Source organism: Polypterus senegalus, chromosome 17, assembly GCF_016835505.1.
Source record: "Polypterus senegalus isolate Bchr_013 chromosome 17, ASM1683550v1, whole genome shotgun sequence".
Lineage (NCBI taxonomy): Eukaryota > Metazoa > Chordata > Cladistia > Polypteriformes > Polypteridae > Polypterus > Polypterus senegalus.
The window spans coordinates 4,863,499-4,890,368 of NC_053170.1; the positions used below are offsets into that span (position 1 = coordinate 4,863,499).

Genomic DNA, 26,870 nt, shown 5'->3' on the forward strand with positions numbered 1-26,870 from the left:
GATTTGCTGTTATATTTCAGTTTTAATTTTTAATACATTTGCATAAATTCCTAAATTCTGTTTATTGCTTTGCCATTCTTAGGCCGAGTGTTGCTTGATGAGGGAAAAAAATGAATTGAAATGATTTTAGCTTGAGGCTTCAACACAACAAAATGTGAAAAAAGTGAAGGAGTCTGAAGGCTTTCAGAATTCACTGTATGTGCTGATTTTATTTTTTTAACAATTTCTTGAACGCTTCTGTGGTCACATGTGGGCCTGCCTGTGCAGCTGACTTCACACTCTTAGGAGACGTTTTTCAATGTGTGTTATGTCGTTCCTGAAAAACATGTCTGTGTGTGGTGGACTTCACATATACAAGCAGAATTGACAATGTTCTTTAATTTTTCTAGTGATTGTAACACCATTCTGCCTCATTGATTAGGGAAAAAGTTTAAGTCTATGCATCTTGACAATCTCCTGGATCATGGACTACCTGAACAACAGACCACAGACTGGGAGGCTCAGGGACTGTGTGTCAGAAATGGTGTCATGTAATACAAGAGCACCACAGGGAACTGTCCTGTCTCGCTTCCTGTTCACCCTCTACACAACAGACTTACAGTACAATGCCACCACTTGCCACCTACAGGAATTTTCAGCTGACTCCTCCATCACAGGCTGCATGAATAATGGAGACAACTCTGAGAACAGGAGGTGCTAAGGAGCCTGTGTGACCAGTCACCATCCCTACATGAAAGTGGTACAGAGCTGCAAGTACCTGGTGGTTCACATAACAGTAAACTGGACTGGTCTGACAACACACTGGTGCTGTACAAGAGGAGCAATGGAAGACTGGACATATGCCAATGTATTGTTCTATGTTGTGGTCTCCCAGGGATGTATTTTGAGCTAAAAAGGTGCACAATGTCTGACCAAACTTATCAGGACAGCCTGCTCCATTCACAGGGCTAGCCCTGGACACAAAGGATGCTGATGTGGAAAAAAGGATGGGGGTAAAATTGGATGTCATCATGAAAAATCCCCTCCATGAATGCGCCATCTTGGAGCACTTTTAACCATAGGCTCATTTCTCCATGAAGCACTAAGGAGCATCTCTGGGGGTCTTTACTGCCTGCTGTTATCAGACAATTCAGTGCTTTCTCCCACTGTCCCAGACTAAATGTGTATACTCTTTTAAGTTTAATTTTGCAATTTCTGCACAATACACATTTATTATTAATTGATTAATTATTTTTCCTGTGAGTCTATATCTTTACTTTTTATTTTTCTTCTGCTGTATGCGCCTACAATTCCCTGTGGGATTAATAAAGTTAATCTAATCTAATCTAAAGGTAATGGCTAAAGCGGAAGAAGATGAATCTCAGAAGAGTTCATAGGTTGTAAACATGTCTTGGGTTATGTTCATTGCATCTCACAGACAATAAGAGTTGAGAAGTTGCTCTTCATGCTTTGTAATGGGATGTAAAGATGAATTTAAGAGTGCTGGTTAGAAAATCTAATTGGCCAAATAAACAAATGATCTAAGCAGGGTTAATAACCAATACATTCATTAATTATAGCTCATGATGGACAATGTGAAGAAAACAAAAGAATAAGCTTGTGCTTTTATCAGTGTGCCTCCAGCGTCTGTCTTTGTCAGGTTGAGTGGCTGCTATGTCCTCTAGAGTTGTCACACTATCCACCTAATATACAGTGCCATGTAGGTCTGTGTTAACACATTATATCACATTTTCAATATATATTAACCATTATATAATGTCTTTTACATCTATCCATCTACTATATAGTGTTTTTCCTATCTGTCTGTTTATCTATCAGAACAGGACAGGAAGTTTTGATATGTAAAATGTAAATGTAAATGTAAACTTTTCAGTGGAAATTAAAGAATCATCCTGGCAGCCAGCCAGAGAAATGCCACATTCACAGTGGGCTCTTGAAATTGCCAGCGACACTTGTCTATGGGTGGCATTTGACAGACACACAGCGGATGTGCTGGGCGCATCTCAGGTTACAGCAAACAAACTGATGACTGATCTAATATCCTTGGGCGCACGTCGCAATCAGCTATTGCATCTCCAGGCACACTTTCTGCCCACAGAAACCCATTTACTTTGTTCATATAACTTCCATTAAAATTTTACACAAGCCTGATTAGCAACATATTGTATCAATAATAGATCACAGATGAATGTGGCCTGGCACAGCATGCAGCTGACACACTACGACCAGTATTCACCACGCTCACTCATTGCTTTTCTTTACTCCCAATACTTTATTCTAGCAGTAATAAGAACTGCTACCCTTTTTCATAGTTTATCTCAGGCAGCATGGTGCCCCCTTGAGGTTAAAGCACTGCACTCTTATATCACATGCTTCAATCCTACACATACACAACACACACACACACATAATAAGGCAAGTATGATAAAGCACAATGGCTGATTCTCTATGAGAAACTTTCTATAAAGAGCCACCCAGGGCACAAAGTCATTGTTGGTCATTATCGATTTTTTGTTTCAGACTTGGCGAGTCACTAACTGTCTGCACTCAAGACTACAAAAATGCACAGAAACAGCTGTGGTTTTAGAGCACCTTAAAAAAAAAAACTTAATATGAAAGATTCTATTGATACTAATAGGAAAGATTAATGAACCCATGACATAAAGGTGATGTGTTCTGTAATCACCCTCATGTACAACTCCAAATCCACCACCCCCAACTTTGTGGCTCATGTTCCTGAAATAGGTACCACCATCCTATTATTCCATGACCCCGATTAAGTGGGCTTGAAAATAGATGGATGTTTGTCATTGGCAGCACTTTGGAGAGATTACTCCATATATCTCAGTGTCCATCATTATTATATAAGAGTATATTTTTACTCTACTTTACTATTATTGACTTACAAGATCAGAATCAAGTACTGTTTGCCAACATTTTTCAAATCAGATCCAGAGGTAGGCAAGTGGACCAGCTGAGGGTCACACAGCAGAGCCTCAGCACCATGTGGCCAGGGTCTTATCCCATGTCAATCACTTATTAAAAGTAAACACTCCAAATAATACATGCCTCGCTGATTATTATACTAAATTGTGCCTCTAATTATTACTATTAATCTTTAGCACCTTATGACTTAAAATATACCAAGTATCTTTACTGTAATGAATAGAATATGTCAGCTGTTGCCATAGAGTTTGATGCTATTAATGTAGCGTTAATTATAGCTTTTAAGTGTACCTTTGTTTGTACAAATCAATGACTAAAAGGCACTGCAGCTTTTGTGTTAGCCTATTAGTAGTTCTTATTCTTTACTTATTAATGGTTACTACACTTGTGTTTCCTGTAGTATACGACACCTAGCATTACCTTCAGCTATTCAGCTTTGCCAGTATAAATGTAATATGGCTAACAGGAAAGTGAGTGTATATTTGTACTACGTATAGCTTTAATCTCAGCTGGTAAAAGTCACCTTCCTGAGTATAAATGTGAGTTACAAGACCTATAGTTTTCTTAAAAAAAAAACTTTATTGGCTGTACTGTATTAAAGCTTAGAGCTTAAATGTATCAATAGCTACTATACTATATTGTACCATAATATGCTATGCTGAAATATACTATACTTTCATAGTGTAATATCATATAAAAATATATATATTAAATGACATTTAAATTATATAATGTAATATGCCATGCTATACTATTCTGTTATAATATAATATGCTATACTATGCTGCATCATAGTATGTTATGCTATGCTACTGTATATTTAACTATAATAAAATATATTCTATACAACACTTTCCTATACTACACTATACTAATGTTAGCAATACTATACTACTAGTCTTCTCTTCTGTACAATATCATACTATACTGTGCTACACTATACTAATTTAGACTATATTAGACAATTACATATATTATACTATACCATATTATACTATACTATCCTATATTATACTTTACTATACCATATTACACTCTACTATACTATTTCATAAATATAATATTCTATATAATACCATCATATTCCATACTATACAATACCCGGCTATGCTGTAGTATTCAGTGAGTACGACTGAGTTGTATTCCTAAAGTGGCCATGATAGACTGGCCATCGAGCTCTGTTAAAAGGATTACCTGTGTTCTGTTTCCATTTTTTGACACCCATTGCAAGCCCAACCCACCTGGAAAGGTGTCTCTCTCTGAACTGCCTTTCCCAAGATTTCTTCCATTATTTTCCCTACAAGGGTCTTTTTTTTTTAGTATTTTCTTGTCTTCTTAGGGAGTCAAGTTTGGGGTCTGTCAAAAAACAGGGACTGTTAAATAAATCCCATTCCTGCAGTCCTCTATACTAAATAGCATACCAATAGTATGGTACACTAAACTATGCCACGCTCTTCTATAAAATAACATACTATATTATAGTCTAATGCACTTTGCTATACTATACTGCACTTTACTGTGCGATATTAAGCTATGCTATACTATGCCATTTTATACTCTATTAAGATTTACTGTAATGTATTATTTATACCATAATACACTAAACAGCACCATAGTATGTTGTGTCATATTGTAATATAATGTACTCTACTATACCATACCACACTGCTATAAGAAGACAATATAATCTACTCAAACTATTTCATCTGGTTCAGGGCCACGGTGGAATCACGACCTAACCCAACATTAGCGGGTACAAGGAAAAAAACAGGTCATCAGTCCCTCTCAGGGCCAACTCACACTGTGCCAGTTTGGAACCACCAGTTAACCCAACCTGTATATCTTTGGGTTTCTTTCCACATTCCCAGAGAATCAAGAGGAAGATCTACACCGACCAGGGAAAATGTGCAGACTCCACCTGGACACGTTTCCAGGAGTGGGGCGCTGGATCAGAGGGGTGGCTGCACTGTAACTCTGTTACACATATGCTTTTATTAGTTAATGATGCCTATGGCAGTACTGCGCATAGCTGCTATGCTATCCAGTCATCAAACCATTTCCTAAATCCTCTTATACAATACATTTCTGTGCATTAACAAAGTCTATTCTACTTCATCACACCTACCATACTATACTTAGAGGTAAAAATGATTACTATTTTATGTCAAGGTAAGTAACATAACATTAAATTCTGAAACCCACATATTCCTGTTTAGGTCATGGGAGCCCAGAGCCTATCAGCAGCCTTTGAGAATAAATCCTAACAGGCTGCCAGTCCATTACATGGCACACCCACACAGTTCAAAGCTACTACTTGACCTACAATGCAAGGCTTTATGGACATCTTTCCTTTATATTCTTCCTCCATTACAGTTTTGAGACTATAAATTCCTTGGTCCACCCAGGTTTCTTAGGACTTGTGGTAACTATTTGTCAGCTACTCTCGTTAACAGTTTTTCCAACAATATGATACTTAAGGCTTCTTTATGCAAATCCAGACTTTCTTCTCACATTTCCACTTTGCCCACAACTTTACAAGTATGGACGCACGCGCCTCTCCTACAGCAACAGTTTTTTTTTTTTTTTACCCAGAATTCTCTCGGGCTTTGTAATCTTCCTGAAATGAGAGTTGGCAAGGTATAGCAGTTGGCACCGCTATACCCCTATCTGAAAGTTATAAATAACGTTTTGCGAGTATTTTTAAACCTTTCACACAATGCAAAGGATGCAATGTACTGAATGTTAGAAGGATGTCCTCTGATAAAAATAAATCTTTCTTCAGCTGCTCAGTCGGGCTCCTGCCGGCATGAAATCAAAAGCACTAAGAGGCTGGTAGGCATGGGCGGAATGTGGCGGAGGGCACGTGTGGGTTTGGTACCCCAGAAAGCGTGTGATTGCGTCTAAGTGGAACTGTACGACAAAAACATTAGAAAGCGAGAACTTGGGGGTTTATGCGCACCTGAAGCGCGCCGCAGATGAATTGACAGGAAGAAATCAAAGGGCAGTCGAACGACTCCCATAAATGTCCGCTTTTACCGAAGTCTTACTGAATAGACACTGTAACGTGAAGAAATGTGTGTGCGATTCTCTGTCGTGCGAATGTGATCCAAGAAATTATTGCATTTGTAATTCTCTAAAACCCGACTTGAGGTCGCGAAAGCCCCCAGGAGCCTACCGCGGCAAAAACGTGGGTAAGGCGGGAGCCGACCTGGAACAGGACTCCAGTTCATACAGAAACAGTTTATTACTTTAAAACTCGAATTCAATTTCAGGGCATTTCTGTCTTTAGACGGCACATTTCACTGACTGGGGGATTAACTCACGGATGCCTTTGGGGATGGAGGGAGGAAAGTCGTACAAATAATTAAACAAGCTGAAATGAGTGCAATGCGCAAATTACAATCCTTCCATCCATCAATCTGTCTTCCAAACCCGCTTCATCCTGAACAGGCTCGCGGGGAAGGTGGACCCTATCCCAGCATCCATAGGGTGCGAGGCAGGAAACAATCCCAGACAGGACGCCAGTCCACTAACAATAATAATAATCCATTATCCAACCATAATAATAATAATAATAATAATAATTGATCGTTTTGCCTTGTATCTGCGTGCATTCCTCATAAAGAGTCGTCCGTGAATCACATTGTAATCCACCCTTTGGTAGCGCGTACCGCCCGCCGCTGCGGACTCATACACCGACTAACCAGCAGACTTAACTGCAACAGGCGTCTGTCTGGGTTTATAGAACAAGGGCTGGAGTTCCCAGGTTTCGGTACGCGTTTCCCGACACCTGAACCATATCACTAAAAAAGCGCTTCGGCATTATTGAGAGGGTAAGGCCAGTGGCAGAAATATACGCTAATTAATCCGAACATTTTACCGCTCGGCTGCTGCCGCTAAAGCGCTTGGGTACTAACGAGGGCTCAGAGTTGCATTAGGAACTCTCATAGAAGCGCTTTAAAGATCTTAGTGGCTCCTTAGTCCAGGAATTTATGACAAGCCCCTACTTAATGAGGAATTTTTTTTACGTAGACAATGGCGCGCGGACGAGCCCATAACTGCTGTTATTGTTATCACCCGGCTTTCCACCCCTGCCAACTTTTGTATAATCCCAGCCTGTTTGATTCAATAGATAGAGCACAACGTAGCCAGTGTGGCGACATGACTCCTCCTAAAGGAAAGGCTACCTCTTTTATAGTTTTATTTTTTTTAGGGTGCTCGAAAGGCGCTGCCACTACAGTCGATAGAGAGAGAGAGAGAGACTGTGTGTGCACGCGGTGCGTGAGGGTACCTTGCCATGGACTGGCGTTGCATTCTATGGTCTCTCAATGCCCTACTGATACCCCTGTCTGACTGTATTGTGTCTTTCATATTTCTTTATTACATATTTAGAGCATCAGAAATGTGCTATATTAATGAAATGTATTATTATTATTACTACTATTATTTTACATCTAAATTATTACTATTATCTTACATATCTTTTATAGTCTCATTCTTCCACATATATCTATCCATCTATTATATAGTGCCTTTCATAGCTATCATTTTATCTAACAGTGCGTTTTCTATTTATCCTTTAAGCCAGCGCGTTAACTAATGCCACCTGAGGCAAGGCACATTTCTGCCGTCCCAAACCATCTACTGTCCCCAGAAAATCCCACAGACAAAAAATCTTCACACACTACTTATTGTGAAACAGGCTTCATAAAACAGTACATCACATCAACAGAAATGTTTATGAAAAAAATGAAAGAGTAAATACACATAATAGGCATTAAAACAAGAATAATGCATATAGTATTCATCAATTCTGTTTCCCCCCCAAAAAAATTGAGTGTGCAATTTGCCAAATTGAATGCCAGGCCAAACTCGGCTATTTTGTTCATCCTGAATGCTTCTTTAAAAAATGCCTGCACTTTTTTATTAAAACAAAAATGGAGAAAACTTAAATCGGCTTGTAAAAGACATTACACCAGTAATGGACACTAACATTCCACAAGTTAAAAACATACACAAAATGATGCAATAAATAAACAGAAAATATGTTATGTGAAAACCAGGAAACTGAACGCCAATATAATGTACTGACATTCAGCTTTGAAATGTGCATTTGCTTTTTTGATTCTTGGACACTAGCGTTTGAAGTGTGCGAGTTGCGTTCTGCGAAATCTTAAACATTTAAAATGTTTAAACTATTTCTCACCATTTTTAAAAGTAGTGTAAAAATAAGGCATTGGGTGTATGTCATAATTCTTCATGCTTTAGTCTGATTTTTTTTTGTACTCTCATGCTTTTCCCGGAAGAGCGTAAACAGATTCACAACAACAATTTCCACCAGGAAGCCTTTATTGAGCCACTGTGAGGTATCCAGGAGCATTCAGCGACACATGGATGTTTCAGCTAGCCAGACTCAGCTGCTGTAGCTTAGGGTCTGGGGTACTTCTGACAGGTATCCACACATCAGGCGTGCTGGCAGTCAGATGTCCCGTGCAGGGTTGCCAGGTATGTTGTGTATAAACTCCTAACAAAGAAGGTGCCAAAGTGGTCTTTACAGCAACACCATAAGGGAAGTATTTTTGGTTCCCAAAAGAACCATCCACATGAAGGTTCCAGAAAGAACCTTTATTTATTTAGACATGAATAGATGATGACAGATTTGTGAAGTCCCAATAGACTGCCGATTTTAAAATGACTCTCACTATACACAGTGACACAAGCTAAGTTCAGGTTTTCTTGGTCTCTCAGTAGATCACCGACTACACATTAAATATTTCTGATTTGTGCCCATATTAGAAACGGAGAAATTGTTCTTTGTCAAGAAATGGAACTGCAAGGAACCACTCAACTAAGTGAAATGCTGTTATAGAACCAATACATTTATGAGTGTATTTCAGTCAAAATCCACTCATCAGAAAGCCAGTTTCCCCTCATTTTGAGAATTTTTTCCCATTCTGAAAAACTGAAGGCCATGCCACACTAGACAACTTTTTCTGTGATTTTTCAGTCATAGCCTTCATTTAAATAATCTCAACTAGTCAGGGGCAGCTGGTGGTCGTTGTAGTCTGACATTCCGAGATAGTCGATCCACCTCATCTGTGACTCACCCTGACAAAACCAAACGGGTTTGACTCTGTGTTCAGTCATAGGAGTGGGTTATAATTTGGAGATTTATAAAGGGCTTTCGGTGTAAAATTTTGCCAAATCAATATGTGGACCACAATTTTGGATGATCCACTGCGGCAACTCCTAACGGGAGCAGCCGAAAGAAGAAGAAGATAAAGTACTAGCTGTGCTAGCCAACTAAGAGAGGTGGAAATCTAAGTAATCAACATGGACATTTGTGCACCATCTGTTGGAATGTATTTTGTAACGCATGTCTTAATAAAATGCTTTGCATTTGTCATTCCAACAGATGATATATTTTATTACTATAAATGTTTGTGATGCTCCATCTGTTGAAATGAAAAATGTAATTCATATGTCTCTGTTATATGGCATTTGGTATGAAACTTGCAAAAACAGTGTTAATGTTTGTGATGTGCCATCTGTTGGAATGACAGAGACATAGCAGTTGGACAGACGCACAGATACACTAACACATATACATTTATCCTCTTATTGAGGTGGATGTGGATATCTAATCAAATCTAATGACACCTGACAACCATTGAGCACTCACCTGAAAGTACAATGTATGTAATGTAGCTATGAGGAATAAGAAACACAGGTGTTTTGAACCTCACACATACAACAGAAACCATCACAGCAGAATGTATAGAAGAAAAAAATGGGCTGAGAATGTGGCTGGGCTGTTAACCCTTCATACCACCAGGCAGCACAGTACTGGTTGTCAGAAAAAAATGGTGAGCACAACGGTGTGGTCTCTAAATCTGACATGCCCAGCAACTTTCAGTTGTGTAAACTGACATGGTCTAGTAGCAAGATCAGCGATGGCAGTAAGCAATCTGGCATACCAAACGACTAGAGGTTGCGTAATGTGACATTGGCTTCAATGTCTTATGAATTGCTTAGCAATTTACATGGCAAATTAAAAAAAAAAACGGGATCAGTTGTAAAGATAAATCTTGCCACTTGTACATTTTTTTTACTTGCACTGTTTAACTAACTCTTATAGTTGTGCTAACATATTTTAAGTTACTCTGAAGAAAAATCACTTGTGCATTATTGTATGTCATCTGCAAAAGATTTTGCACTAAAGTGAGGATATTCACACATGATGGGCACCTTTTGTTATCCAAACAGGTTAAAACATGTCACTTGAACAAGATATGGTCAGGTATTTCTTTGTAACAGTATTGAGAATACTCAAACTACAGAGACAAGCGTTAAACAAACCATTAGTGTGAAAGGAGCCAGAACATTACATAAAGCACACAAAAATATTACAGATGTGTAAATGGGAGGGAGAAAATATGGAAAGAATAGGAAAAACCCTACTGCAATTTACAGAGGAAGAAATGCCAGTTTTAAGAGCAAAATTCCTTTTGTATGAGGCATCGGAAAACAAGTAGCCCATAAAGTAGTAAAAAATAAGCAGACGGACATTACGTGGCAGGCAGAGAAAGTGGAACTACAAACAAGGCTTGTGATAAGAGGACAGAAAATGCCCAAGGGATGAGTGCAGAGAAAAGGAAAATGCATTGCATGTGTTTTAGGGATTAGAAATGGCAAAGAAAATGTGGACAGAGGTGGTAGATAAGTGGAGAAAATTATTGAAACAGCAAAAAATAACGAGAGACATGGGACTATATGGAAAAAAAAAAATATAATGATACAACTCAAACAGTGGGGAATGAGCGATATACTGTAGGAAAAGAAGTATTATGGCAAGTGAGAAATAAAATTATCCAGCAGAAGAAGGTAATATCGACGAACAGAATGTTCCAAGAATGTTCCGGTAAAGTAAAAGAATTTATGATGAGAAAGAAGAAAGTCTGCAAGATCAGGGAGGAGGTACAGCCTATAAAAGATGAAGAACTTGACGACTGGCTAAAAGGAACAAATTACAATGAAACTGCAGAGGTATAAGCTTCAGGTGTGGAATTACAAGATGTAAGTGTAGCAAAAGGGTATAAGGCGAGGAAGAAAATGATAAAATGCAGTAATTATGGTGAACATGGTAAGAGGGTGGAAACTCATTTAACAACTGAGCACAGGGATGTGATGAGGGTTTATAAGTATACAGATGTAACATGTTACGGGCAGCAGAGTCAAAATGACTTTGGAAATCACCCCATTATCAATGGGGGTTCGGGGGGCTGTACACGATAAAATAAATAAAGTGATTTGTAAATGGTGGATGGTAAGTAATAGAGGTTAGTCTTTTATTAAAAAAAAAAAGTGAGACGGCAGCATGGTGTCAGTCATATTCTGTGCTTTATGTTCCTGAGCTGATCAGGCGTTGTGCCAGGATGCGAGGATGGACTTCAGTGTGCACCTGTACAAGTCAGTAAGAGCACAAGGAGAAATGCAGGCTGCCCTCAGACGTCTGACAAAGGCAAAGGCGATGCACCTTTTTGACAAAGGCTGAAATGGTATGTGCCCACTTCAATTGGTCAATGACAGTCTTTCTTTTTTTTCCTTCCTTACTTTTTTCATATAGTACTTTTCTTAACTATGATGTATATTATATAGTGCCTTTTACATCTCTGTTACATAGTGAATTTACTATCTACTGTATAGTGCATTCCCATTTATGTATCTACTACATAGTGACTTTCATATCTATTATACAGTGCCTTTACAACATGTTATATAGTGCATTTTACATCTACAGTATCTATCTACTGTGTAGTTCCTTTCACATTTATGTATTGATTATATTGTGACTTTACAATTTATATATCTATTATATGGGTGGCATGGTGGTAGCGCTGCTGCCTCGCAGTTAGGAGACCCTTAGAGGTTCGCTTCCCAGGTCCTCCCTGCGTGGAGTTTCCATGTTCTCCCCGTGTCTGTGTGGGTTTCCTCCCACAGTCCAAAGACATGCAGGTCAGGTGCATTGGCAATCATAAAATGTCCCTAGTGTGTGCGTGTCCTGCGGTGGGCTGGCACCCTGCCTGGGGATTTGTTCCTGCCTTGCGCCCTGTGCTGGCTGGGATTGGCTCCAGCCGACCTGTGTTAGGATATAGCGGGTTGGGTAATGACTGACTGACATATCTATTATATAATGCATATCATACATATCTATCTCTTATATAGTACCTTCCCCATTTGAGCATCTTTTATTCCTATCTATGTATCTATTCTATTATTCTATCAGTAATACAGTGACTCTCTCCTGTATATTATCATTCCCTATTATGCATCTATTAGTGGCTTTCCGACTTATAAATTGCTTTTCATGTTTCTGTTTTTATGAATGACATAAATAGTTTACTGCACTGTATGGTTAATCTGGCAGTTCTACTGGGATGCCACATTGATCAAAAGTGGCAGGACTCGTCATTGTGGACATCACAGTAAAGCATTGATAATTAAAGCTAAAAGGAAATAAAAAGCGACACGCCACTCCAGGCGCCAACATCTGATCCCCCCCAACAGCTGGACATCCATACTTTCCCCCCTTTACAGAAGGAGCAAAGCAGTCTGATAATCGTTTAATGCATTTTATTCCACTGATCTCACTTATCACACATTACCAGCTCACCAAGCAGGACAAGCGACTGAGCACAGTAGTCGCTGTGATTAATTACAGGCAGCTCTTCTCATTGTCACAAAGTGCAGGGTGGACTGGTGCCCTGCTGGCAGTCTGCTTGGTAAGCATGGCTGGCACCTTACTGAAGCAGATGCCAGTAAGTGACACAACAGGGTGTCCACAGTAATTGTGATTTCTGTGTGTCACAAAAGTTAGCAGAGATACACTATGTGTCACCCAAGATTTCACAGAACCCTATAAGTGAGGGTGAGAAAATGAGTACACGTTGTGAAGGTGAGAGGAAATGAGCGCCTAACTAGGAAGAAGCAAAGGAGAATGGCAGTGGAGGAGTAAGAAAGGAGAAAAGAAGTTTGGGAATGGAGTGTAAAGGAGACTGAGACACAAAAAAAAGAAGAAAGTGAGAAAATATTGTGAGGGAGGTTGAGGTAGTAAGCAAAATAAGAGCAAGAGTGATAAAAGAGTGACAATGAGTGATTATCTAAACAAGAAAGGGAGAGGGAAAGGAATAAGTGAGAAGGAGAGTGAGTGACAAATAAAGGAGAAAAAAGTTAGAAATGGACTGATAAGGAAAGTGAGACAGTCAAAGCAAAGAGCGTGAGACAGAAGAAGTTGGAGTGAAAGTGGGAATTGAGTGTGAAGGAGAGTGAGACAGTGCAAAAAATGAGAGCAAGAGTGACAGAAACCATGAGTAAACAAGAAACTAAACAGAAGTGGAGAAAAAGTGAAAAACACAGTAATGAATGATGAGAGGGAAAGAAAGAGTGGTGGAAGGGAAGAATAAGTAAGAAGACCAGGGTGAGATAAGGGGGAGAAGAAGTGAGAAGGAGAGCAAATGACCAGGTTAGAGCAGAACAGAGTGAGATGTGGATTGTAAGGGAGAATGAGAGAATAAGAAAAAAAAGAAAGCCAGAGTGGATGTCAGAGAGTGAGAAAGAGTGACAGAACAGCATGGCTGTGGACCCCATTGTTTATTGAATCTTCTCTCTGTGTGTTTGCTTCCACTTTTAGAGAAAGGTCTGCACTCGTGTGCTGAAGGACCTCATCACACACCACCTCACATCTGCTCTTGAACCACAGCTCCACAAAGGGACTCAGTTGACATCTTTACGATTTAATCCTGAACTAAGCAAAAACTTTCCAGCAGGTCAAGAGAAGCCAGAACTCTGACCTCACACCCTAAGTAAACCTCACATTGCATGACAGAAGACCTCCCTGAGGACCTGAGTCGACACACTTGGCTAATGGTTGGTGTGGGGTGGTGCTCTTTACTTTTATTTTCTCCTTTTTAAGTTCTCAAAGTCCTGCTGTAAAGGGCTTCCTGGGCCACATCGTTGATTTACTGAGGTGTGAAGGATGAGGCTTCACTCAACCTTAGTGTTCAGTCTGGCCAAGTGTAATAACACAAGTGGGCATCTCACTACCGCTGACGTCAGAAAATCATAAGCAGCCGCAGCTGAGGCGTCAATCTGAGGAACTCTCAGGTGGTGGGCGAGTGTCCTGACAGTTCATGAAGCACAGAGACCACTGACAAGCAGAAGCAGAAAGGCACAATGCCAGTCTAAGCAAAGGGCGCAACCTTGAGAGACATCATAGCACTGTGCAGAGCACCTTGTGACTTATGCCATGGAAATGCCAAAAAAAAAAGTCTGAAAGGAACGGCACATATTTGAATACTAGGCCTGTCAATCACTCTTGTGACAATGAGGTGGCATCTTTGCCAGCCCTGAGAGAACGAGAAATGCAAATCATATTTGAGGAGGTTTATCATCATTAGCTGGCACTTAAAATCTGACTGCGAGCAAGTTGTCTGAGCCCAAACTGAGACAAAGGGGACAGCAGTCCTAGCCATCTGACTGATATAGTGCCCTTCCCATCTATTTACTGTTTCTATCTACCTACCTGTGTTAATGATATAGTGTGTTTTCTGTCTATTCATGTATGTATATATCTGTTACATAGTGTATATACTGTAGTATATTAACCTTTTAAATAAATAAATGTTGCTTCATATGGTGCTTTTCAAGTCTATTTAGAAATGTTTTTATCTCTCTAGCTATCTATACAGCATCTAGTGTCTTTAGTATCTGATTAGAAAGGTTTGTATCACTCTATTTAAATATCTGAAAGGCATCTTCCTTATATGTTAACTTTTATATTGTGGCTTTTACATCTGTCTGTTTCTTGTGTAGTGCATTTAATATTTATCTTTTAAACAATTTCTTTCTTACCTACCTATAGTGCCTTTTACACTTATCTACCTATAAATCTACCTGTGTATCGGTCTGTTATATAGTGCATTTATGCATTTAACAATTATTTTATCATACAACACCTTCCATATATAATATCATGTCAATTTCTAAGCCATTTAATCCAGACCAGAGTTTGCTAGGAGGCACTGGAGCCTATCCCAGCTAGCACAGGATGCAAGGTAGAAACAAATTCACCTAAATTGCATATATAATATCCTTTTACAAAGTGCCTTTTAACATCTAACTATCTGTCTGTCTCATCGTACCCTTTACATCTATGTATCCTATACAACGCCCTTCATGTGTATGCATCTATTTTATAGTGCCTTTCACATTTCTATGTGTATCTTATGCAGAGAATCTGTTTCGTCAGGATGAAGTCACAAACCCTCGTCATACTCGGGCAGGCACTGGTGCAGCACAGGTCTGCTGCAAAAGCTTCATCCGCTCACCCATCCTGCTAATTCAAGTCATATGCAGCACAAGGCAGGACTCTAATCAGCCCGAACTAAGATCTGTTACTATTAAAGACAAACCTGTCTGGTGAAGGTCAAGCGCTTGAGGGTGCAGGCGATTACAATACTGTGATGTGAACCCAGGACTTGGGTATTTTTCAGGCAGTAATGCCAAACTACTTGTGTTACAGTGCCTCCCACAAGTTTAATTCTGAGACAATAATATTTTTATCCAATTATTGCCATCACAATCTAACTCGAGTAACTGAACAAGGTACCCCATTGAATTCCTGGATGTGTCATGGTGGTAAGTGCAAGCCTAAATAAACTGCCTGGGTTTCTGTGTTTTTCCTTTGTATTTGCCTGCCATTGTTTATAGCCACTGTTAAATTTGGTGTTATTTAATATATCCTATTGAATTGAATTTTTTGGTTGATTAACCATTTGTAGGCTGATTGACTGATGAGCCAATTGCTTATTTGGCTAAATGATTACTAACTGTTTATCTAATCTCAAGGTCACTTGGTTTTTTTTTTTACTTACTGGTTGGTCGACTGACTGACTGGTTTATTGAATAATTCAGTGACTGGCTTGTTGATTAATTGATTGTTTAGCCAACTGACTGGCTCATTCCATTCTGTTATGGATGCACCAGTATTTCCTTCCTGTTTCTTGTGTTTCTTTTTTTATTTTTATTTACTTCATTACTTTATTAATTACTTTATATGTTTCAAAAATGTTTTCTCTCTTTTTGCATTGTATTGCTTTTTAAAGAGAATTTTGAATATTGATTTTCATGCAATTAAATGACACATTTCAAGTAACTGTATTCTGTCAGTTATCACTCACTTCTTCAATATGTGGAGCCTTTGGGGCATCTAATGCTGCAGCTAACTGAGCCTTTCACAGAGATGGTCCCTCCCTGGTGTGCTTTCATGTTTGTTTGGCTTTGGATTTTTGGAAGCATTCTTTTTCTGATCCTCTAGGTTTGGATTATTGCTACTGCCTTTGCATTTTTATTCTGGATTTAGGACTCACTTTAGTAGCTGTTCAGCCCTTTTCAGTACTGCTATTATACACAACTCTATTCTGTGGGTGATACTCTAAGACAGGGGCTATTTAAGGACATTGGCTATTTAAGGCCCCCAGAGAAGAACTTCTTGGGTAAAGTTATAGGAGTTTCTTGGTAGTATTCTTTTTGTTTTGGTTTTAATGGTTTTTTTACTCTGTTTATTTAATTTCAATCTTGAATTGCATATTGGGACTTTTTGCCTATAATTGCTTTCTTTTACTCTTTTAAAACTGTTTGTGATACTTTCTATTTTAGAATAAATATTCATATTTTTAAATATTTCTTTTTGGGCTGTTTCCTCAAGCCAGGAGTTCCCTTGAGAGGCACTTTGAGATAAGGCCAGCAGAGTTTGGGGTCAAACTGCCTGGGGTGAGGCCTATTCTGGGCAGGCTAGGAAAGGCCCAACCTACGTTTTGGGTCATTTATAAGGCCACACACCACTCTACATGAAATGTCTGGACCTCCAAATTATAATAATTGACTGACAGGCTGGTCGACAGACTGACCATCTGACTGACTTATTGATCCAGTGTTTGGTCAACTAACTGACTGGATGATTTATTGATTTCACTAATTGATTAGGTGGTTGTGTGTCTGTATAATTGACTGACTGAGTGAATATTTTTTTGGTTAAGTCAGCTACTAATTTAATTTATTAAATAGCCAGAAAATTGACTAATTGAATAATTGCTTGACTAAATTTATGGACTGACTCATTTGATTGTGTGAAACCATAAAGCAGATTCCAACTACTGGTACCAGTCACTGCTTTAAGCTGTAATGTGAAATACATAAAAATGAAATTAAAATGCTGTGTGCTTTGTGATCTTAGTGATAACAAGAATCCATCCATCCATTATCCAACCCGCTATATCCTAACACAGGGTCATGGGGGTCTGCTGGAGCCAATCCCAGGGGACAAGGCAGGAACAAATCCTGGGCAGAGTGCCAGCCCACCACAGGGCACACACGCACACTACGGACAATTTAGGATCTCCAATGCTCCTAACCTGTATGCCTTTGGACCGTGGGAGGAAACCCACGCAGACACGGGGAGAACAAACAAATTCCACACAGGGAGCACCCGGGAAGTGAACCTGGGTCTCTTAACTGCAAGGCAGCAGTGCTACTACTGCGCCACCGTGCCGCCCGATAACAAGAATCAATGAAATAAATAGATTGTGATTCAAAGAAAATGATGCCAATGCCCAACGTCCGGCAATGGCACTGTTATTATTGCTATTTTTCATCATTTTGTATGCTTTATCCTGAATGACTTCTGGCAAGTTATAAGTCTCTTTTAATGTTTTGAAACTCATGAATTAGGGTTAGAAGTCAGATTTCAATTTTACTGCATTTTTGAGGAGCTTGGAATGTCTTGAAACCCTTTTGTTTTTACTCGGGCGCTGTCAATTTGTGGATTCCGTCATCATGATGCAGATCCAGGTTGCTAGAGACATGACCCCTAGTGTCACAACTGCAATGGGTTAATTGGTGAGAGGTTGAACAAAGTTTTCAGTGGCCATTTGGTATCCAAGTTTGCAAATAAAAAAAAAATACAAAAAAACACCTTCCAGACCTTTGTTGTTAATTTTCTGGTTTAAAATGTTATACTCTTGTCCCCATCCTTTCACTTGCGTTCTAGCGTTGACTTTGTTGATAGATCTTTGCCCATATTTACCAACCATCTTAGAATTACTGTACTCCTAGGAATTGCACTACAACTCTGGTGAATGGTGACAAAAACACATGAAACATAGACATTCGCCTTTAGGGGAAAAATCCTTAAAGGCATGGTAATGCTGCTGGTCAGAGGATTTATAGCAAAAGTGCAGATTTTACTCGTTTTTGTGCATATATGCAATGTTCAAACTGTACAAAATGCAAATGAGGTGCATTCAAGTAAGCAACACAAGTACCACAAATAGCAACTCCTCTATATCTGCTACGTTGGAAAATGGTTTTCTTCTGTGAATGGTGACCAATAAGGGAATGAGACTTTGTAATGAGCATAATCCAATTAGAGAAGAGATACGTCATAAGCAACAAACCACTCAGAGTGTGGTCAGAGTTTCTATGTTTTTACAACTCCATCCATCTCTGCTATAACCACAATCTGGCATTTTCAGTATATCGCTCTGACTTGAACCACTGGAGGGCAGTGCCAGAGATACCCTGCATGTTCTCCATTCTGAACAGTAGAATGTCATGTCTGACCTGAGTGTCAAATGCTGCACTGAGGACTAACAGAATTAATATGCTGGTTTGTCCAGTCTGCTGCCATAAGCAAATCATTGGTTACCCGTAGCAGAGCAGTTTCACAGCTGTGCCATGCCCTGAAACCAGATTGAAAGGGTTCCATCAAGTTATTAGTGGTTAAGTAATTGGTGAGCTGGGAGGCTACAACACGCTCAAGGTAAGTGGGAAATAGGCCAGAAATTGTTAAGATTGTCAGCATTAAGACCAGACTTTTTTAACATTGGGGTTACAGAAGCGATTTTAAAAGTGAGTGGCAGAGAGCCAGTGTCAAGGGATGAGTTTACTATTGTTGTAACAGTCGGGATTATGGCATGAAGGCAGGATTTAAGTAGTGTGCTGTGGATGGGGTCCAGTACACAAGTAGTCGGCCTCATCTTACAAAGCAGGTTATTAACAAAAGCAGATGTGACTGGTGAGAACTTAGAGAAGGAGCTGGATGGAGTGGGAAAACAGGAAGAGATATAAACAGATGATGTATTTATGTTAGTTGAATTATTTAGATCTTTAATTTTGTTACGGAAAAAGTGGAGGAATTCCTCACAGACTTCAGTAGAAGAGGTAGTTGGGCCAGATGCGGGTTTGAGTAGTTTATTAACTACAGAAAACAAAACCCTTGGTTTGTCATGGCCACTTTCTATTATTCTGCCTGTGGCAAGCGGCTGGGGGTGGTACCCAGTCAGGACGCCCAGAAGAACCAGAGGAGGGATTATATCTCCTCCAGACCACGAGGAAGCGACCACCCTGGTGTCTTTGGGGACCATGGAAACAGAGCTTAGAAGCTCAACCCTATAGAGGCCCGTGGTCACTGCCAGGGGGCGCCCCAATGCCTGAGGAGCCCTGGCCCTCAGCACTTCTGCCACACCCGGAAGTGCTGGGGGGAAGAAGACCAGGGACACCCGGAGTGCTTCTGGATGCACAGCTGGTACTTCCGCCACACTTCAGAGTACCAGTGGAAGCTAATCGGGGGGCACCTGGAGCACGTCCGGGTGTGGACAAAAGGGGCTGCCTCCCTCTATTCGATAGCTGGAGACGGGAGAAAGAAGGCAAGAGCTCAGAGTAGAGGAGTGGAGGCAGGCCAGAGAGGAAGGCATTGTGTGAGAGGCCTGGACTTTGGGGGAGTTTTGGGTTGTGTGCTTCACTTTGTACATAGTAATTGTAAATAAACGTGTGTGGGTTTGAAGCAACGATGTCTACCTGTCTGTGTCTGGGCCAGAGTCCACATGCCATAATGGGTGTACTTGGCAGCAGTTAGTGCTTCTCTGTAAACTCTTTGGTGGTCAGAGAAAGCCTGGAAGCCATCTGATTGACAGCAAACTCCCTAGAACAGGGGTTCTCAACGTCGGTCCTGGAGACCCCCAGTCGCTGCAGGTTTTTGTTCCAACCAGCTTTTGTTTTTAATTAAACTCCTGGGCTAATTAAGTGAACTGATATTTCCTAAGTTCTGTGTTTAGGGAATAATATATTAATTAGAAAAGTAAGTTTGCTAAAAAAAAAAAATATTAAAATGTACCAAGCAGTTATATAAGAATAATGTATTTTTTTTTTTTTAACAGAATTTTCATCTTGATTTCCATTCTACTTTTCTAGATGTTCTACTTGTTTAATTAATCCATTATTTACTAATTAGTGGGTCTGACTCTAAAGTAGTTGCAGCCTTTGATTATTCAGTGTTGTTTGCCAGCGTGTCTGATCTGCTCGTTTTAAGTTGTTATTATTAAGATACAATGAAGGGGGAAAAACTGCACAGAGAAAGGGCAAAGTATAATGAAATCAACAACCAAAAGAGTTAAACATTTAAATCTATAGCAAAAGTAGAAATATTTCTAAATGTCTTATAAATGTAAAAATCATGCTGCCAAGCTTTTCTGAATGTTGAATAAAAGAAAAAAAATTCAGCTAATTAAATGAGATGAGTGTTATCAGGTGTTGTCACTGATTAGGAATCTGGTTGGAACGAAAACCTGCAGCCACTGGGGGTCCCCAGGACCGAGTTTGAGAAACACTGCTCTAGAAGCATCCCGTCCGTTCCTCATCTTTCTAGGGAGCACCGTGCAGGGTCTTTATATCTAGCAGTGTAGGGTTATATAAAGAGCACCATGAGGCTCAAGAGGGCCAAAGTTCCTGGCAGCATGACCACGAAGCACAGCCTACGTGAGAAGGACCTCCAGTTGAATGACAGTAGCTGGATGAATTAGATGGCATTCTTAGTGGTACATGGCCCTGTGGAGTGCTTTCAGGGGTTAGAAATGCCAGGGTACTGTGGACAAAATGCAAAAATGGGGAATAATGTGTTTTTAAATGAAAACACAGTAGTGTGGACGTAACCTTAGAGCTAATATATTTAAAGATTTCCCCATGTGCTATAAATTTAAAGGATAAATTCCTCACCTTAGATTTGCCCATTGCCAGGGTGGACTCTTTGTGGAGTGTGCTTGTTCTGTCCTGTGTGCATAAAAGTTAGCGAGCTGCCTTGAGCCTTGTTGTCCAATTAGGCTGCTTCATCTTTGATAAAAGCAGCTACATATCGGGTGAATCAGTCATAAATAATGTACAAATTCTGCCTTTACTGCAGTGGTGATGTTATCCTTGTTCCCAAGCTGAAATCAAATTCAGCAGGAGGAAATCACCAACAGGCTTTTTATTTTACAATTATATATGAATATCACAGTTATAACCAGCAAGCAATTACTGAAAATTAAAATCCAAAATACCATGTAATTAGTTAAGAAGCCTCATTTCACAGTGTCTGAGGATAAATCAGTGAAAAAAATAAAGCAGACATCCTATTAGCATACCCTAAATGAAAAAAAGAGAATAAATGGCAACAATAAGAAAACACAATTTTCTATCACATTTTGGTTTGATACAATTTGAAAATTCAATCATCTATCCCATTTTCTGCACCAGCCTTTTCATTTACTGATGTCTGAGATATAAAAAGGTATTCCAACAGGTAAGGATACAAGGCAGGAACCAAAAAGAGATGGAACGCCAGTCCATACTGGGATACTCTGGGGCACACCCTCTCACATACAGTGCACCACTTTAGAGCCACCTAGTACCCTAAAATTGATGAGAACAACAATGAAATGGGACAACAGGGAACTGCCTAGAATGGGTTCTGAAACCAGGACTCAGCTGCTTTATAGCATTTATACTGAATTACACCACAAAATGCAGCCTTCATAAAAAACAATAACATAATATTCTCAAACATGTTTAACTCAATTCAGTTTCACAGGCGTCCAAAGCTTATCTCAATAACATGAGATGCCAAGTAGGAATTAGCCCTAAATTACCTCAGACCTGTGAAGAAATGTGCAGGTGTAGTCTGCAGTGGGCAGAGCTTTGTGTGCTACAACAGTATAAAAGGACCTGCCATTGAACAGGGGGCACTATGACAGGGTGTACTGAAAAAAAAGAAAAGACGAGGTGAAGATGATAGATAGATCGGCAGATAGACCCAGAAAGGTAGTGTGACCCAAACACACTGCAGAACAGAGCTCTGAGTTAGAGCCCTCCTTTTTGCTACAAGTGACATTTGTGTTTTGGCACCCCCGTGCACCTATTTATTTCCTTGATGCACCCCAACTATTTTGGGACTCTGAAAATCACTCTGTTCCACTACATTATATATACATACAAACACATATAGTACATATATAGATTGTACACCACAAGTGGGCACCAGAGAGTCACAAACCACAGACCCAGCAATACACCACACGTTAACAAAATAAAATAACATTTATTCCAGACTGCACCTTTACCGACCTCCTTCCAACAATGTGCCTCACAATCTAATAAATCAATACAATAAACTGACACATTTTCCTCCTTCCATTATCCAAATGAGCGTTGCCTGCTGCCTCCAGACTCTGACTTGTCCATGTGTGGCAGTGGGCTTCCTTTTATGGACCTGGGAATTCTTCCAGGGTCATGCCATGTCTTCTGGGAAGCATGCCTTGGTCATAATGAAAGTAGGGCGGTCCTCCCCTTTTGGTAAGTAGGGACCCTGACAGGGCTGCACTTCTGGACTTCATATCCCATTGCACCCCTGTGGGTGTACCGACTGGGTTCACGTGCTAGGACCACTGCCACCTGATGTATGAGGGAGTGAACTGCTCCCAACTCCTGGCTTCTATTGGTCGATCCACTGTACTGCACACTGTAGCTGCAGGCTTTTGTTCCAACCAGCTTCTGTTTTTAATTGGATTCCTGGGCTAATTAAGTGATATGTTATTTCCCAAGTTCTGTGTTTTGGTAACAATATAGAAATTAGAAAACTAAGTTTGGTAAATATATATATATACATATATATATATATATATATATATATATATATATTAATTGGCATTAATAAGATACAACAAAGGGAAAACTGCACAGAGAAAGGGCAAAATAAAATGAAATCAGCAAAAGAGAGTTAAGCATTTAAATCTATAGCAAAAGCAGAAATATTTCCAAATGTCTTATGAATGTAAAAATCATGTTGCTGTGCTTTTCTGAATGTAGAATAAAAGAAAAAATAATACCAGCTAATTAAATGAGATCAGTGTTATCAGGTGTTGTCTCTGATTAGGAATGTGGTTGGAACAAAATCCTGTAGCCAAAGTGTGGCCCCAGGACTGAGGTTGGGAAACACTGCATTAGTTTATACTGGCTGGGCAAAAAGTTATTTTCTCTCTGTCTATTTATTATATATATATATATATATATATATATATATATATATATATATATATATATATATATATATAGTGGCAGACAGCTGGGGCCATTTCCCAGCTGGGACGCCTCGGAGGATGAGAAGACCGGAAGAAAGGCAATACCTCCCCTGGGATATGATTGGGTGCTTGGACGATTCCAGAGCCATGGACTGCAGCACTTCCACCACACCAGGAAGTGCTGCCAGAGGAGAATCTGGGCGCACCTGGAGCACATCCGAGGACAATATAAAATGGCCTGCATCACTTCATTCGGAGGGGCAGAGTCGGGAGGTGGAGGACAGAGCTTGCGAAGGGAAGAGTAGAGGCGGCAGAAGAGAAAAAGAGAAAGAATAAAGAAGGAAATGACTGAGTTATTGTGGGTGATTGGTGCACTGTGTAAGGCGCTGTACTAAGAAAGAGATCAAGAAATAAAAAGTGTGAATTTTATAAGTGTGCTTCTTGTGTCTGTCTGTTTCGGGTTGAGTGGCTGCTACACCCTCTACAGGTGTCACAATATATATACTGTATATATGTAATAATATATATTATATTAATATTACATATATTAATATATATAATATACACTCACCTAAAGGATTATTAGGAACACCATACTAATCCGGTGTTTGACCCCCTTTCGCCTTCAGAACTGCCTTAATTCTGCGTGGCATTGATTCAACAAGGTGCTGAAAGCATTCTTTAGAAATGTTGGCCCATATTGATAGGATAGCATCTTGCAGTTGATGGAGATTTGTGGGATGCACATCCAGGGCACGAAGCTCCCGTTCCACCACATCCCAAAGATGCTCTATTGGGTTGAGATCTGGTGACTGTGGGGGCCATTTTAGTACAGTGAACTCATTGTCATGTTCAAGAACCCAATTTGAAATGATTTGAGCTTTGTGACATGGTGCATTATCCTGCTGGAAGTAGCCATCAGAGGATGGGTACATGGTGGTCATGAAGGGATGGACATTGTCAGAAACAATGCTCAGGTAGCCCGTGGCATTTAAACGATGCCCAATTGGCACTAAGGGGCCTAAAGTGTGCCAAGAAAACATCCCCCACACCATTACACCACCAGCCTGCACAGTGGTAACAAGGCATGATGGATCCATGTTCTCATTCTGTTTACGCCAAATTCTGACTCCACCATTTGAATGTCTCAACAGAAATCGAGACACATCAGACCAGGCAACATTTTTCCAGTCTTCAACTGTCCAATTTTGGTGAGCTCGTGCAAATTGTAGCCTCTTTTTCCTATTTGCAGTGGAGACGAGTGGTACCCGGTGGGGTCTTCAGCTGTTGTAGCCCATCCGCCTCAAGGTTGTGCGTGTTGTGGCTTCACAAATGCTTTGCTGCATACCTCGGTTGTAATGAGTGGTTATTTCAGTCAAAGTTGCTCTTCTATCAGCTTGAATCAGTCGGCCCATTCTCCTCTGACCTCTAGCATCAACAAGGCATTTCCACCCACAGGACTGCCGCATACTGGATGTTTTTCCCTTTTCACACCATTCTTTGTAAATCCTAGAAAGGTTGTGCGTGAAAATCCCAGTAACTGAGCAGATTGTGAAATACTCAGACCGGCCCGTCTGGCACCAACAACCATGCCACGCTCAAAATTGCTTAAATCACCTTTCTTTCCCATTCTGACATTCAGTTTGGAGTTCAGGAGATTGTCTTGACCAGGACCACACCCATAAATGCATTGAAGCAACTGCCATGTGATTGGTTGATTAGATAATTGCATTAATGAGAAATTGAACAGGTGTTCCTAATAATCCTTAGGTGAGTGTATATTACATATATCTACACACACATACATATACAATATATACTAACAAACACAGTATTTTCTCGTAATCCGTGGAGGGCTTTATTACTGAAAAACCACATGGATACGGAAACCACAGATATTGAAGCATTGATCCTATGGGGAAAACTGGAGTTAGGTTACTTGTTCACCAGCGTGGGAGACACAGTTGTCCGCTGGCCTTCCACTCTTGCCCTCTGTGGCTCGGTAAAGATCCTTCAACAGGTTTAAATGTAGAAACCTTGCTATGACCTTTGGTTCCTCTACAGTCGATTGTCTTCTTTGCACACCACCATAGACTGTGAGACACCATTGCAGGGCTGATCCAATCAGTGGTAGTGATGGGTGATATGTACAAAGGGCAGGGACTTAATTAGTGTGAGTTTATGACTCACACTTACCGGGAATTCCTGGGGAACAATTGCAAGCCCCAATCCCCATCATGAATGCAGTTCGACGGCTTACCCACACCTCCTGGTGCTGAGAATACACACATTGATTCATTCTGCATTGCATTTGCGTTGCTTGCGTGCGTGCATACATACAGCCCCGTACGTCTAATAGCATCACAGAACAGTTACTGCTCAATCTCGATACCTTGATGCTGCGCGATGGACCTTTCAGAATTTTTTTCTACAGTGCATGGCTGTGAATAACTGAAGCTTGACAGCTGGTGTTGCGAAGTGGGTTACACTTTTATAACAGTGGATAAGTTAATCCAGGGGATAGTGAGGATTTACTTTATATCATGTCATGCATGCATTTACATGAGTGTGTTGGAGGCTCTGTGTAAGAGGTGAAATGGGGATGGGTCTTCCTTTTCCTATCCCTTCATTCTGCTTGAGTCACATTAGCCCCCAAGAGCCATTACTTGGAACAGTCCATTTCAAAGTCATTTTTTCCATTAGTTTTGATAGATAGATAGATAGATAGATAGATAGATAGATAGATAGATAGATAGATAGATAGATAGATAGATAGATAGATAGATAGATAGATTATTAATCCCAAGGGATAAATTCACATAATTTTGCTTAGCATTGATGCAATTAAATGGGATTCTTAGAGAAATTCCAACACTTTATGCTGTCCTGTCTTGTTCTCCTTCCATAGTATGTGTAATAAAATATAAACACACATACTTACGTATAAAATATATATACATACACACTTACATAGGGGGGGTCACACTGCTTGAGTTTTTCGGGCATCACAATCGTCTAGGGCTGGCCATGGTGTTATACACAATGCCTGCCCGACTGTCTGTCAACCCAAATGATGCCATCCCCACTGCTGACCTCACTTGCACTGAGGTCTGAAGTTGCCTTCGCTTTCTGCCTCAATGACGTTTCCACAGCAACCTTCACTCAGTCCACTCTTATCATGAACCTGCTAAACCAGACCCCACTCACTCTCGACCCTGAGGGCTTCACTGTCTTTTCATCTAATTATTCTTATTATTTAATAAGTGGAAGCTAATGGAAGATTTCTGGATGCAGTGAAAAGTCACAAGAGGTTTGGTTCCAGCAGAGGGAAAAGAACCTAATGAAATGATTTAATAGCCCTGAGTTAAAAAGTACAACATGGTTACACTGGACAAATCAATTAAAAGAGTCAGATCTGTTAAACGATACCAAGACGCTATAATTCACAAACACTACATCTGGAGAAACAAGCTAGCC

The 26,870-nt window shown here is 40.1% G+C and overlaps 1 protein-coding gene across 3 annotated transcripts in view; it reads right to left on the reverse strand.

The window, feature by feature from the left end:
* The window catches only part of crhr1 (corticotropin releasing hormone receptor 1), a 225,861-nt gene that overhangs the window by 99,496 nt on the left and 99,495 nt on the right, over positions 1-26,870 (reverse strand). The gene's annotated exons all lie outside the window — the stretch shown is intronic.